The following is a 15000-nucleotide window of genomic DNA, read 5'->3' as shown; positions in this document are numbered from 1 at the left end:
GTTGGTTGAGGACTTGGTGAACAAACACTTGATATACACTCTCCGGATGTACTTCGGGTGTCACCTGTTGTCCGAGACCACTTGCATGGTTAGCAAGCGTTGTGATTCAATGGCCCTACCGGGCAAACACTTTGGGTTCGCAAGGACTTGGAGTGCCGGGACGGGTTGGCGGATCCAACACTCTGGGTACCTCCGGGTACTTGGGGTTGGTTGAGGACTTGGTGAACAAACACTTGTTGTACACTCTCCGGATGTACTTCGGGTGTCACCTGTTGTCCGAGGCCACTTGCATGGTAGCAAGCGTTGTGATACAATGGCCCTACCGGGCAAACACTTTGGGTTCGCAAGGACTTGGAGTGCCGGGACGGGTTTGCGGATCCAACACTCTGGGTACCTCCGGGTACTTGGGGTTGGTTGAGGACTTGGTGAACAAACACTTGATATACACTCTTCGGATGTACTTCGGGTATCGCCTGTTGTCCGAGACCACTTGCATGGTTAGCAAGCGTTGTGGTCTAATGGCCCTACCGGGCAAACACTTTGGGTTCGCGAGGACTTAGAGTGCTGGTAGTGGTTGGCGGACCCAACACTCTGGGTACCTCCGGGTACTTGGGGTTGGTTGAGGACTTGGTGAACAAACACTTGTTGTACACTCTCCGGATGTACTTCGGGTGTCACCTGTTGTCCGAGACCACTTGCATGGTTAGCAAGCGTTGTGGTCTAATGGCCCTACCGGGCAAACACTTTGGGTTCGCGAGGACTTAGAGTGCTGGTAGTGGTTGGCGGAACCAACACTCTGGGTACCTCCGGGTACTTGGGGTTGGTTGAGAACTTGGTGAAGATACCCCTGTCACCTTGTTCGAGGCCACTTGCATGGTCGCAAGCGTTGTGATACAATGGCCCTACCGGGCAAACACTTTGGGTTCGCAAGGACTTGGAGTGCCGGGACGGGTTGGCGGATCCAACACTCTGGGTACCTCCGGGTACTTGGGGTTGGTTGAGGACTTGGTGAGCAAACACTTGATATACGTTCTTCGGATGTACTTCGGGTGTCACCTGTTGTCCGAGGCCACTTGCATGGTCAACGGTTGAGGTGGTGATGGCGGGTCGGTGCTGTAGGGTGCCGGCCTGTTGGCTGCCTTGGCCGGGTTGGTTGGTTAACACTTGATTGGGCTTGCACCCGAGGGTAATGGCACTTGAAGGTGGGTACTGGCCGGCTGACCTGGTGTGATGGTTGGTTGGTGAACACTTGGCGGTACTTGCACTTGGCTGTGCTTGGACTTGAAGGTGGGATCCGGCTGGCCTAGGCCATTGGTGGTTGGTTGGTGGGTTAGCCCTTAGTTGGGCTGGCTGGCTGGCTGGCCATCGGTGGTGTGGTGTGGTGTGGTGTGTGGAGTCGAGCATCGCGCGCCGTTGCCTTCTTCGGAGTGTTGTGGGTACGCAAGTGCTTGCAGTGCAAAGAGGTTGGTGATGGAGTGACATTGCCTTCACCATGGAGTTGCGGGTACTTAGGTACTTGCAAGGAGATGGTGGTATGGTGGTGTTGCGTGTGTGGTGTTCGATTAGAAAGATATAATTTCTAAGTCCGGATTAGTGCTGTCAGTGGGGCCGCCGCTAACAGGTCCTGCACGGCCACCGTGGGGCTTGACTTGGCGCTATTCCGGACTTGGGGCGATCACGATGTCCCCGTGCGGGACTTAGAAGATGGAAGAACACAAGTACCCTTATCCCATGACTTGTGAGCGATTGGCATACGTTACCACATGAAGAGAAAAATTGGCTAAGTCCCGGATCCATATTATTTGAAGAGAAAAATCGGCTAAGTCCCGGATCCATATTATATGAAGAGAAAAATCGGCTAAGTCCAGGATCCATATCATATGAAGAGAAATATCGGCTAAGTCCAGGATCCATATATAATAACCTAATAATCGGCTAAGTCCAGGATCCGTATTATATGAAGAGAAAATCGGCTAAGTCCAGGATCCATATATAATAACCTAATAATCGGCTAAGTCCAGGATCCATATTATATGAAGAGAAAAATCGGCTAAGTCCAGGATCCATATATAATAACCTAAAAATCGGCTAAGTCCAGGATCCATATAATATGATGAGAAAAATCGGCTAAGTCCCAGATTGGGTCTGTCAGACATACACTTTCAAGTTACCACACAAGCAAGCAAGAAGGCCGTGTGAAGGATCCATATGACATGAAGAGAAAAATTGGCTAAGTCCCAGATTGGGTCTGTCAGAAATACACTTCCAAGTTACCACACAAGCAAGCAAGATGGTCTAGTGATGGATCCATATGATATGAAGAGAAAAATCGGCTAAGTCCAGGATCCATATAATATGAAGAGAAAAATCGGCTAAGTCCCAGATTGGGTCTGTCAGAAATACACTTCCAAGTTACCACACAAGCAAGCAAGATGGCCTAGTGATGGATCCATATGATATGAAGAGAAAAATCGGCTAAGTCCCAGATTGGGTCTGTCAGAAATACACTTCCAAGTTACCACACAAGCAAGCAAGATGGCCTAGTGATGGATCCATATAATATGAAGAGAAAAATCGGCTAAGTCCCAGATTGGGTCTGTCAGAAATACACTTCCAAGTTACCACACAAGCAAGCAAGATGGCCTAGTGATGGATCCATATGATATGAAGAGAAAAATCGGCTAAGTCCCAGATTGGGTCTGTCAGACATACACTATCAAGTTACCACACAAGCAAGCAAGTTACCACATGAAGAGAAAGCCGGCAAAGTCTGGGAATGTTACCACATGAACTGGAAAATGGGCAAAAACCTACCTTCACAGGGAACGTGAATAAGTAAGGCTGTAGACATCGGATCGACAAGCCAAAGACTGATATGGAAAGGAAATGAGTAGTACTAGCTTTCCTGAGAGTTGCAGAGCTTAGACTGCATATGAACGAAAGTTATTAAGCGTCAAAGTCAGAGAAGTTACCCAAAGGAACACAAGTTCCAACTTAGAGCATGTATACCGCCTAGACGGTAAGAGGTACGGCCAGGCTGAGGAATAAGGAAATGTTGGCCAACATGTTCCCTAACTATCCCCCGAAGACCGCAAAGCAATCCAACATCAACCAAGAAAGTTATAGCCCGATCAAGGAAACACCTACTTTGCACCGATATTGCACCAAATACATGTACCAAGCACCTTCGGTTGCATACCTGCAGGGGTTTACCATAGTAGGCCATGGAAGACCGATATACCGAACATAATCACTTTCTATCTCCTCGGGTGTTTGAGATAGCGCTTTGCGGTACAAGAACGAAAGTTAGACTTTATCTTGGTGCATCTTTTTGCCCAAGATCACAAGACCCTATCTACCAAGGCAAGAAAGTTGTGTGGGGACAAAATGTCCAAAAGTGCCCAAAGTGGCACACTTGAACCATATATTCGAGAAAAACACAAGTGTGGGCCCGAGCTAGCAAGTTGAAATGTTCTGACCGTCAGTAGCCCTAGTTGAGGTGCACTTATCATTATATGAGGCCAACGTGCCAGCTAGTCTCTAAAGGGGCGATATGGGTGTTCCAAGGTTTGTACCCAATTGAGGAAAAAACAGGGTAAGGTACGGTGTACCGCGAATAACTCGGGCTATAGATGTCCGATCGATGAGTTTGGCATATGTATGGAAAGGTCTCGACGAGACCTAACTACCCTGAAAGTATGAAGGCAAAGACTTGAATGACCGGGAAGTTATTAAGTGCACAAGTGGTAAAGTTGCACCAAAGTCCATGTTACCCGAAGTGGTACATGAACACCCAATATTCGACCAAAACACAAGTTTAGAGACGAGCTAGCGAGCTACATTGTTCAGACCGTCAGTAGCCCGCATCAAGACACGCATTTCATTATATTGAGCCTAGCCGCTAGCTCGACTCGAAGTCGGTCATATGGTTGGTTGATGGTTTGGACCGACCACGTGGTGTACCAAGGTGATGTACCTTTCATGAATTAAAACTCTGGCTGTATGGCACTGAGCGACAAGCTAAGGTGTGATTTGGAATAGTCTTGAGTGGGACTATTTAGGAAAAATGCGAACAAAAAATCACAAAGTCCTTGGGCGAAGCTATTAGCGAAACATAGAGCAAATTGGTACCAAAAACTATGGAAATGGGACTTGAGTCATGAATAACCGCAAGTTGGAGAAGAGATAGCAAGCTTGCGTAGAACAATTATATTTGGTGCATGGTATCACCAACAAAAAAGTATATAGGGCCAAGGTGCTGGCTGGCCTCCAAAGTGGAGATATGGGCGATCCAAAGTTTGTACCCAAGTACGAACAAGTATGGAAAAAACAGGGTAAGGTACCAAGTACCATTAATAACTTCGGCTGTAGATGGCCGAGCGAGGCAAACGGCTCACCGTTGGAAAGGTCTTGGGGAGACCTATCTACCCTGAAAGTTTCATGAGGCTGAGTTGAAAGACCACGGAGATATTAGGTGATGATGGTCCAATTCGGGGACCAAGTCGCAGGAAATGGCGCTTGACCAAAATCACCCTTGGAAGGTGAATACCGGCTTACCGGTAAGAGATAGCGACTTGGCGTAGAATATTCATAAGTTGGGCGTGTAGAGACGCAACTTTTATTATATGGGGCCAACCCGGTCAGGGTGCTCCAAGTCGGTCGTTTGGTTGGTTTATGGTTTGGGCCGACCACGTGGTGTGCCAAGTTGAGGTACCTTTCATGAATTATAACTTGGTCAGTTTGCCACCGAGCGACAAGCTGCGGTGTGTTTTGGAATGGTCTTGAGTGGGACTATCAAGGAAAAATACCAATCGAAAATCAGCTTGTCCATGGCCGAAGCTATTAGTGAAACATATAGCAAAATGGGTCCAAAAACGAATGAAATGGGAATTGGACCAAGAATAACGGCAAGTTGGAGAAGAGATAGCAAGTTGGCGTAGAACAATTATATTTGGTGCATGGCATGACCAACAAAAAAGTATATGGGGCCAAGGTGCTAGCTAGCCTCCAAAGTGGAGATATGGGCGATCCAAAGTTTGTACCCAAGTACGAACAAGTATGGAAAAAACAGGGTAAGGTACCAAGTACCATTAATAACTTCGGCTGTAGATGGCCGAGCGAGGCAAACGGCTCACCGTTGGAAAGGTCTTGGGGAGACCTATCTACCCTGAAAGTTTTATGAGGCTGAGTTGAAAGACCACGGAGATATTAGGTGATGATGGTCCAATTCGGGGACCAAGTCGCAGGAAATGGCACTTGACCAAAATCACCCTTGGAAGGTGAATACCGGCTTACCGGTAAGAGATAGCGACTTGGCGTAGAATATTCATAAGTTGGGCGTGTCGAGACGCAACTTTCATTATATGGGGGCAACCCGGTCAGGGTGCTCCAAGTCGGTCGTTTGGTCGGTATATGGTTTGGGCCGACCACATGGTGTACCAAGTTGAGGTATCTTTCATGAATTATAACTCGGTCAGTTTGCCACCGAGCGACAAGTTGCGGTGTGTTTTGGAATGGTCTTGAGTGGGACTATCAAGCAAAAATACAAACAGAATATCAGCTTGTCCATGGCCGAAGCTATTAGTGAAACATATAGCAAAATGGGTCCGAAAACGAATGAAATGGGACTTGGACCAAGAATAACGGCAAGTTAGAGAAGAGATAGCAAGTTGGCGTAGAACAATTATATTTAGTGCATGGTATGACCAAGAAAAAAGTATATGGGGCAAAGGTGCTGGCTGGCCTCCAAAGTGGAGATATGGGCGATACAAAGTTTGTACCCAAGTATGGCAAAAACTGGTAGAGGTACCTTTCATGAATTACTGCTCAGGCTGTATGGCACTTAGCGGGACGCTTGGCTCTGGTATGGAATAGTCTTGAGTGGGACTATCAAGGAAAAATACGAACAAAAAATCACCATGTCCACGGACGAAGGTATTAGCGAAACTTAGAGCGAAATTGCGACCAAGTCGCTGGAAATGGCCCTTGGACCAAGTATACCGTCAAGGCGGTACGAGATAGCGAGTTGACGTAGAACATTTATAAGTTTGCCTACAAGAGACAAAAGTTTAGTTATATGGGGCCAACCCGCTCAGGGTTGTCCAAGTCGGTCATATGGCTGATCGAAATTTTCGACCAAGTACTGAGAAAACAGGGTAAGGTACCGTGTACCTCGAATAACTTCGGCTGTAGATGTCCGAGCGAGGCGAACGGCATAGCGTTGGAAAGGTCTTGAGGTGCTCTAGGCACCCTGAAAGTATGAGAAAGCTATCTGGAAAACTTGTGGAGATATTAGAGAAACATAGGGCCCAAAAGATACCAAGTCGCAGGAAATGGGCCCTCCATGAACACCCTAAAATCCCAATTACGGCTAAGTTTCAGGCCAGCTAGCGAAGTGAAATGTTCTAGGCATAACTAGAACACGTTAAGGCGCAACTTTTTGAATAAGAACTTTTTTCGATATCTGGTCCCCAAAGGGGGGATATGGGCGATCCAAGGATTTTTCCAAGTTTCGGTACTTTTTACGGTATCGCTCATAGCTCCGGCTGTAAGCAAGCAAATGACAATCTAAGACATGATTTGGAAAGGTATTGAGTAGTACTAACTTACGTTAGAACACAGCGAAGCGCTATCGGTTCATGGCAAGGCCGATATAAGCAGTCAAAGATGAAAAATGTTGACAAAATGAACAAAAATTACCTTGGTACGCGAATAGCGGCCAGGGATGAAGAGGTACGAAGGTGGTGTAGAACAATTATAATTAGGGCTTGGTACGCTCTAAAAGTTTGCCGAAGACCGCAAAGCGCTCAGACCCATAGAAAGGGGTCATTTGGGCCGAACAGTGCGTGCAAAGAGGTGAAAATGCAAAAATTGCACTTTGGGGGGCGATTTGCGGGGGGAAGGAGGGGTCGGAGGGCAAAATGTCCCTTTACCAAAAAGTCTTATCTCGTCGAGATCTACAACATTGCCGAAGACCGCAAAGCGCTAGCTCGCAATCGAAAAATCGAGAATTTGAAAATTTTCTAAGTCTTGGGCTCCCTAAGGAAAAGTTTCAAAAATCACGTTTGTCCCCAATTTTGAAGGGGAAGGAGTCGGTTCCGGGGCATGGTGTCTTCGGCAAAAAGTCTTATCTTTTTGCGTACTTTCGACTAGTTCAATAAAAATTTTTGACCCAAAATTTGTTCGGCGGACCCCTAGGTCGAAAAACCCGAAAAAAGTCGAAAAAAGTCGAAAATGTCGAAAAATGAGAAAACCTCATATTCGGACTCTACACGAGCCCCAGATATTGAAAAGTGAAATCCGCGGTCGATTTGGAACAAAAAATTTACCTAGGCAAAGTTGTATGGAGGTAGGGACCCCTGAGAAAAAAGTTTGGTCCCGAGGCTCCTTGGACCACCAAGTCCCTAGGTCGGACCAAAATCGGAAAAAATCCGACCAAAGTCGAAAGTGTCGAAAATTTTAAAAAACCCCTTTTGGGGCCCTATGGCCTCCCTAGATAATGAAAAGTGAGGTCCGCGGCCGATCCGGAAGAAAAACTTGACCTAGGGAAACTTGTATGACGGTGGGGACCCAAAAAAATTTCGATGAGTGTAGTTTAGACAGGCCGGAAAATGTATCGGTGGTCCGTATCAAGGGACGTCTTTTAGTTCCATGGGGTGGTGGTCGTCGAACAAAGTCGCCTAGGTCGACCACCAGAAAGACCAGTCGTGTTGTAATGGATGTTTTGGCCACTTTGCTAGGGAAACCTAGTAGGTCGAAGCAAATTTGGGGTTCGAGATGAGTTGGTGAAAGTTGGTCCAACCTAGGTGTGCTTGGTGGAGGTTGACCATGAAAGTAGAGCATGATGGGAATGACCATAACTTTGGTTCTAGATGTCGGATCGGTACACTTTCGGCAGTTTTGGAAAGGTGAAGGCCTGCTCTAGCTATGTTTCCTACCAAGCTAAGCGCCTACTAGTGACCCGGAGGAGGTATTAAGGGTCAAAGGCAAAAAGGGGTACCCTAAAGTGCATGTGACCAAGAAAATGGGAAAAACGGTATCGCCTATAGCTCAGGCTGTATGGCTCGGATCGGAAAGCTTGGATATGCGTTGGAAAGGTCTTGACAAGCGCTAGCTATGTGTCCTACCAAGCGAAGCGCTAGGTGTTGAGCAAGTCGGTCATATTAGAGGGCAAAGGTGAAAAATGGTGGTTTAGAGGCGAAAATTCACCTTATGATCGAAAATAGAGGGCGAACGATAAGAGCTACGAACACGGCGTAGAACAATCATAAGTACGTTACCACAAGACCTAACTTTGGCCAATATAGAGCGAGAAGATCGGAGGTACCCATCAGGGTGATATGGCTGGTTCAAAGTTGGACCAAAACGAGACTTGAGAAATGGATTGAAACACGGTATCGCGAATAACTCAGGCTGTATGGAACGGATCGACAAGCTAAGATCAGTGTTGGAAAGGTCGAACCGATCGCTAACTATAATCCCAAACAACCGAAGCGCTAAGTGTTGAGCAAAACTGAGTTATTAAGCGACAAAGTGGAAAAATAATACCAAAATGGCCAAAAATCACACAAGACCAAGAATACCGAGCAGGCGGTAAGAGATAGCGGGTTGACGTAGAATACTTATAAGTTTGCCTCTACGAGACCTAAAAGTCGGCCATAGAAAGCGAGAAGATCGGACCACTCTGGAAGGGTGATACGAGTGGTCAAAAATTGGCAAAAATGAAACATGGCTAAAATGGATTTGACTTGTGCACCATATAGCTCCGGCTGTATGGCATGGATTGTTAAGCTAGGATATGTTTTGGAAAGGTAACACCCAGCGCTAGATACGACTAGATGAAAGCAAAGCGCTAACTAGCATGATTTGGAAGTTATTAAGCGTCAAAGTCGAAAAATGTTACCAAAATTGAAACTCGAGTACATTGGGCCAAAAAGTACAAGTTGTGAAATTTGGACTTACGAGTAAAATACCGAGCAGGCGGTAAGAGATAGAGACTTGGTGTAGAACAATTATAAGTTGGGCATGTTATAACCTATATTTGGCCCGAACATAGTGTCGAGATCGGTGGTACCCAAAAGGGTGGTACAGGTGTTAGATGGTTTTCCCAGAGCATAAGCTCCACATGATATGGAAAACGGGAAACATCATAACTTCGGCTGTATGGCATGGAATGGGACGAACAAGGTATCGATGGAAAGAGAAAAGGTAGCGCTAACTATAATTCCTACCAAGCAAAGCGCTAGCATGTGACCGTTCGGGTGTTATTGTGAGTCAAAGTCTGAAATTGTTACCACGAGAGGCGAAAATCCAACTAAGTCCATGAATACCGGGCTGGCGGTAAGAGATACGGCTTGGCCGTAGAACATTTATAAGTTGGCCAAGACAAGGCCTAAGTTTCGTCCATAGACGACAAGAAGATCGAAGATACCTGAAGGTGAGATATGGGCGTCCCAAAGTGGGCCTTTGAAAAAGTGACAAACTTCCCTTATAACAGCATACACCAAATATCTCTGGCTCTATGGCACCGAATAAGAAGTTGAGCTCAGCGACAGAAAGGTGATAGTCAGCGCTAAATATCATACGAACAGAGTGAAGCGCTAAAGGGAAAGGATCTTGTTGATATAAGGTGACAAAGTCGAGAAAAGTTGCCTCAAAATCATGAAAAATGTGAAAAAATGGCTAAGTCCCGGGTGCCTTAAGGGCAGGTTAATCGAATGTACCGAGCTGGCGGTACGAGATAGAGACTTGGTGTAGAACAATTATATGTTTGGCATGGCAAGACCTACATTCGGCCAATACAAAGTGAGAAGATCAAAGATACCCGCAAGGGTGATATTGGTGTCCAAAGGAAAAAAGCACTAAGTCTTGGGAAACTTATATGAAGAAAAAGGACCCTGATGGGTCATATGGGATGGATCGAAAAATCGGCTAAGTCCCAAAATGGGGATGTCAGAACTACACTCATGTGTTACCACATCAAGCAAGGCAAACTTATATGAAGCAAAGGACCCTGATGGGTCATATGGTATTGATCGAAAAATCGGCTAAGTCCCAAAATGGGGATGTCAGAACTACACTCAAATGTTACCACACCAAGCAAGGCAAACTTATATGAAGCAAAGGACCCTGATGGGTCATATGGTATTTTACGAAAAATCGGCTAAGTCCCAAAATGATGATGTCAGAACTACACTCATGTGTTACCACACCAAGCAAGGCAAACTTATATGAAGGAAAGGACCCTGATGGGTCATATGGTATTTTACGAAAAATCGGCTAAGTCCCAAAATGGGGATGTCAGAACTACACTCATGTGTTACCACACCAAGCAAGGCAAACTTATATGAAGGCAAGGACCCTGATGGGTCATATGGTATGGATCGAAAAATCGGCTAAGTCCCAAAATGATGATGTCAGAACTACACTCAAAGGTTACCACATCAAGCAAGGCAAACTTATATGAAGGCAAGGACCCTGATGGGTCATATGGTATTTTACGAAAAATCGGCTAAGTCCCAAAATGGTGATGTCAGAACTACACTAAAATGTTACCACACCAAGCAAGGCAAACTTATATGAAGGCAAGGACCCTGATGGGTCATATGGTATGGATCGAAAAATCGGCTAAGTCCCAAAATGGGGATGTCTGAACTACACTCAAATGTTACCACATCAAGCAAGGCAAACTTATATGAAGGAAAGGACCCTCATATGGGTCATATGGTATTTTACGAAAAATCGGCTAAGTTCCAAAATGATGATGTCAGAACTACACTCAAATGTTACCACACCAAGCAAGGCAAACTTATATGAAGCAAAGGACCCATATGGGTCATATGGTATTTTACGAAAAATCGGCTAAGTCCCAAAATGATGATGTCAGAACTACACTCAAATGTTACCACACCAAGCAAGGCAAACTTATATGAAGCAAAGGACCCTGATGGGTCATATGGTATTTTACGAAAAATCGGCTAAGTCCCAAAATGGGGATGTCAGAACTACACTAAAAAGTTACCACACCAAGCAAGGCAAACTTATATGAAGGCAAGGACCCTGATGGGTCATATGGTATTTTACGAAAAATCGGCTAAGTCCCAAAATGATGATGTCAGAACTACACTCAAATGTTACCACACCAAGCAAGGCAAACTTATATGAAGCAAAGGACCCTGATGGGTCATATGGTATTGATCGAAAAATCGGCTAAGTCCCAAAATGGGGATGTCAGAACTACACTCAAATGTTACCACACCAAGCAAGGCAAACTTATATGAAGGCAAGGACCCTGATGGGTCATATGGTATTTTACGAAAAATCGGCTAAGTCCCAAAATGGGGATGTCAGAACTACACTAAAAAGTTACCACACCAAGCAAGGCAAACTTATATGAAGCAAAGGACCCATATGGGTCATATGGTATTTTACGAAAAATCGGCTAAGTCCCAAAATGATGATGTCAGAACTACACTCAAATGTTACCATACCAAGCAAGGCAAACTTATATGAAGCAAAGGACCCTGATGGGTCATATGGTATTTTACGAAAAATCGGCTAAGTCCCAAAATGGGGATGTCAGAACTACACTAAAAAGTTACCACACCAAGCAAGGCAAAGTACCTAGGTGAACCCTAGGAAGAAACACGGACCAAGTCAGATGGCCTAAGTCAATAGAACAAGTGACCTAGGCAAAGTTGTATGGCGCTGAGGACCCTGAAAAATCTGGTTAGTGTAGTTTAGACAGGGTAGGTTTTTGGGTCGGCCGAACCCCCTTATTTTGGGTTTTGGCCTCATCAAGAAGCTACACCTAGGCAAACTGCCTAGGGTGAAAGTGCGAAGACCAATCGAATAGTAAGACAAGTTTTGACCGATCGCCCTAGGCAAGCTTGTATGAAGAAAGGGACCCTAAGGGTCATATGGAAATACATGAAAAATCGGCTAAGTCCCAAAATTGGGATGTCAGAACTACACTAAAAAGTTACCACATCAAGCAAGGCAAACTACCTAGGTGAACCCTAGCAAGAAACACGGACCAAGTCAGATGGCCTAAGTCAAGAGTGCAAGTGACCTAGGCAAAGTTGTATGACGGTGAGGACCCTGAAAAATCTGGTTAGTGTAGTTTAGACAGGGGAGGTTTTTGGGTCGGCTGAACCTCCTTATTTTGGGTTTTGACCTCCTCAAGAAGCTACACCTAGGCAAACTGCCTAGGGTGAAAGTGCGAAGACCAATCGAATAGTAAGACAAGTTTTGACCGATCGCCCTAGGCAAGCTTGTATGAAGAAAGGGACCCTATGGGTCATATGGAAATACATGAAAAATCGGCTAAGTCCCAAAATTGGGATGTCTGAACTACACTAAAAAGTTACCACATCAAGCAAGGCAAAGTACCTAGGTGAACCCTAGCAAGAAACACGGACCAAGTCAGATGGCCTAAGTCAAGAGAACAAGTGACCTAGGCAAAGTTGTATGACGGTGAGGACCCTGAAAAATCTGGTTAGTGTAGTTTAGACAGGGGAGGTTTTTGGGTCGGCTGAACCTCCTTATTTTGGGTTTTGACCTCCTCAAGAAGCTACACCTAGGCAAACTGCCTAGGGTGAAAGTGCGAAGACCAATCGAATAGTAAGACAAGTTTTGACCGATCGCCCTAGGCAAGCTTGTATGAAGAAAGGGACCCTATGGGTCATATGGAAATACATGAAAAATCGGCTAAGTCCCAAAATTGGGATGTCTGAACTACACTAAAAAGTTACCACATCAAGCAAGGCAAAGTACCTAGGTGAACCCTAGGAAGAAACACGGACCAAGTCAGATGGCCTAAGTCAAGAGTACAAGTGACCTAGGCAAAGTTGTATGGCGCTGAGGACCCTGAAAAATCGGGTTAGTGTAGTTCAGACAGGGGAGGTTTCTGGGTCGGCTGAACCTCCTTATTTCGGGTTTTGGCCTCCTCAAGAAGACAGACCTAGGCAAACTGCCTAGGGTGAAAGTGCGAAGACCAATCGAATAGTAAGACAAGTTTTGACCGATCGCCCTAGGCAAGCTTGTATGAAGAAAGGGACCCTATGGGTCATATGGAAATACATGAAAAATCGGCTAAGTCCCAAAATTGGGATGTCTGAACTACACTAAAAAGTTACCACATCAAGCAAGGCAAAGTACCTAGGTGAACCCTAGGAAGAAACACGGACCAAGTCAGATGGCCTAAGTCAAGAGTACAAGTGACCTAGGCAAAGTTGTATGGCGCTGAGGACCCTGAAAAATCGGGTTAGTGTAGTTCAGACAGGGGAGGTTTCTGGGTCGGCTGAACCTCCTTATTTCGGGTTTTGGCCTCCTCAAGAAGACAGACCTAGGCAAAGTGCCTAGGGTGAAAGTGCGAAGACCAATCGAATAGTAAGACAAGTTTTGACCGATCGCCCTAGGCAAGCTTGTATGAAGAAAGGGACCCTATGGGTCATATGGAAATATACGAAAAATCGGCTAAGTCCCGAAATTGGGATGTCTGAACTACACTAAAAAGTTACCACATCAAGCAAGGCAAAGTACCTAGGTGAACCCTAGGAAGAAACACGGACCAAGTCAGATGGCCTAAGTCAAGAGTACAAGTGACCTAGGCAAAGTTGTATGGCGCTAAGGACCATGAAAAATCGGGTTAGTGTAGTTAAGACAGGGGAGGTTTCAGGGTCGGCTGGACCTCCTTATTTCGGGTTTTGGCCTCCTCAAGAAGACAGACCTAGGCGAACTGCCTAGGGTGAAAGTGCGAAGACCAATCGAATAGTAAGACAAGTTTTGACCGATCGCCCTAGGCAAGCTTGTATGAAGAAAGGGACCCTATGGGTCATATGGAAATACATGAAAAATCGGCTAAGTCCCAAAATTGGGATGTCTGAACTACACTAAAAAGTTACCACATCAAGCAAGGCAAAGTACCTAGGTGAACCCTAGGAAGAAACACGGACCAAGTCAGATGGCCTAAGTCAAGAGTACAAGTGACCTAGGCAAAGTTGTATGGCGCTGAGGACCCTGAAAAATCGGGTTAGTGTAGTTTAGACAGGGGAGGTTTCAGGGTCGGCCGAACCTCCTTATTTCGGGTTTTGGCCTCCTCAAGAAGACAGACCTAGGCGAACTGCCTAGGGTGAAAGTGCGAAGACCAATCGAATAGTAAGACAAGTTTTGACCGATCGCCCTAGGCAAGCTTGTATGAAGAAAGGGACCCTATGGGTCATATGGAAATATACGAAAAATCGGCTAAGTCCCAAAATTGGGATGTCAGAACTACACTATAAAGTTACCACATTAGCAAGGCAGACTTGTATGAAGAACGGGACCCTGGTGAAAGTAGCAAATATCCCAAACCGAACATGAATATTATACACACAAGAGTACGAACATAAAGGAACACGGACCAAGCGTACCGAGAGAATCGGTACTATAGAACCCTCGTGGTTCTACACAAAGACTTTATGTTAGGGGTTCAAGCCCCATAGTACTCAAACGGTGACAGTAGCAAATATCCCAAAACGAACGTGAATCTTATTCACAAGAGTACGAACATAAAGGAACACGGACCAAGCGTACCGAGAGAATCGGTACTATAGAGCCCTCGTGGTTCTACACAAAGACTTTATGTTCGGGGTTCACACCCCAAATCGAACGTGGAATTTACTTTCTGATGGTCATGCGGTCGTCCAAAGGGGTCTAGTATCCTGGGATGACAAGCATCACGGGCACAGCTCGTATCAAAACAGTCGAAGAGGCCCGCGAAAGCTTGCTTTCCATGGCTATGCGATGCACAAATTGAGTTTACTCACCGTAGTATAAAACGAACGAACCGAACCTATCCGAGTAGGGATAATGGGCGCAGTAACATACTTCTGTGACCCAGCGAGAGTTGAACGAGGTGACATGAACTGTCAGTGGCTTATATCAGATGGGATACATACATGAGATTGCTTTCAAATCTACACTCGAAAACCTAACCAAGTAAAAGCGAACGTGGGGAGG

This window comes from Anopheles coustani, assembly GCF_943734705.1.
Source record: "Anopheles coustani chromosome X unlocalized genomic scaffold, idAnoCousDA_361_x.2 X_unloc_51, whole genome shotgun sequence".
Classification (NCBI taxonomy): domain Eukaryota; kingdom Metazoa; phylum Arthropoda; class Insecta; order Diptera; family Culicidae; genus Anopheles; species Anopheles coustani.
The sequence above is the reverse complement of the archived record's forward strand: the minus strand, read 5'-3'. Positions refer to the sequence as shown.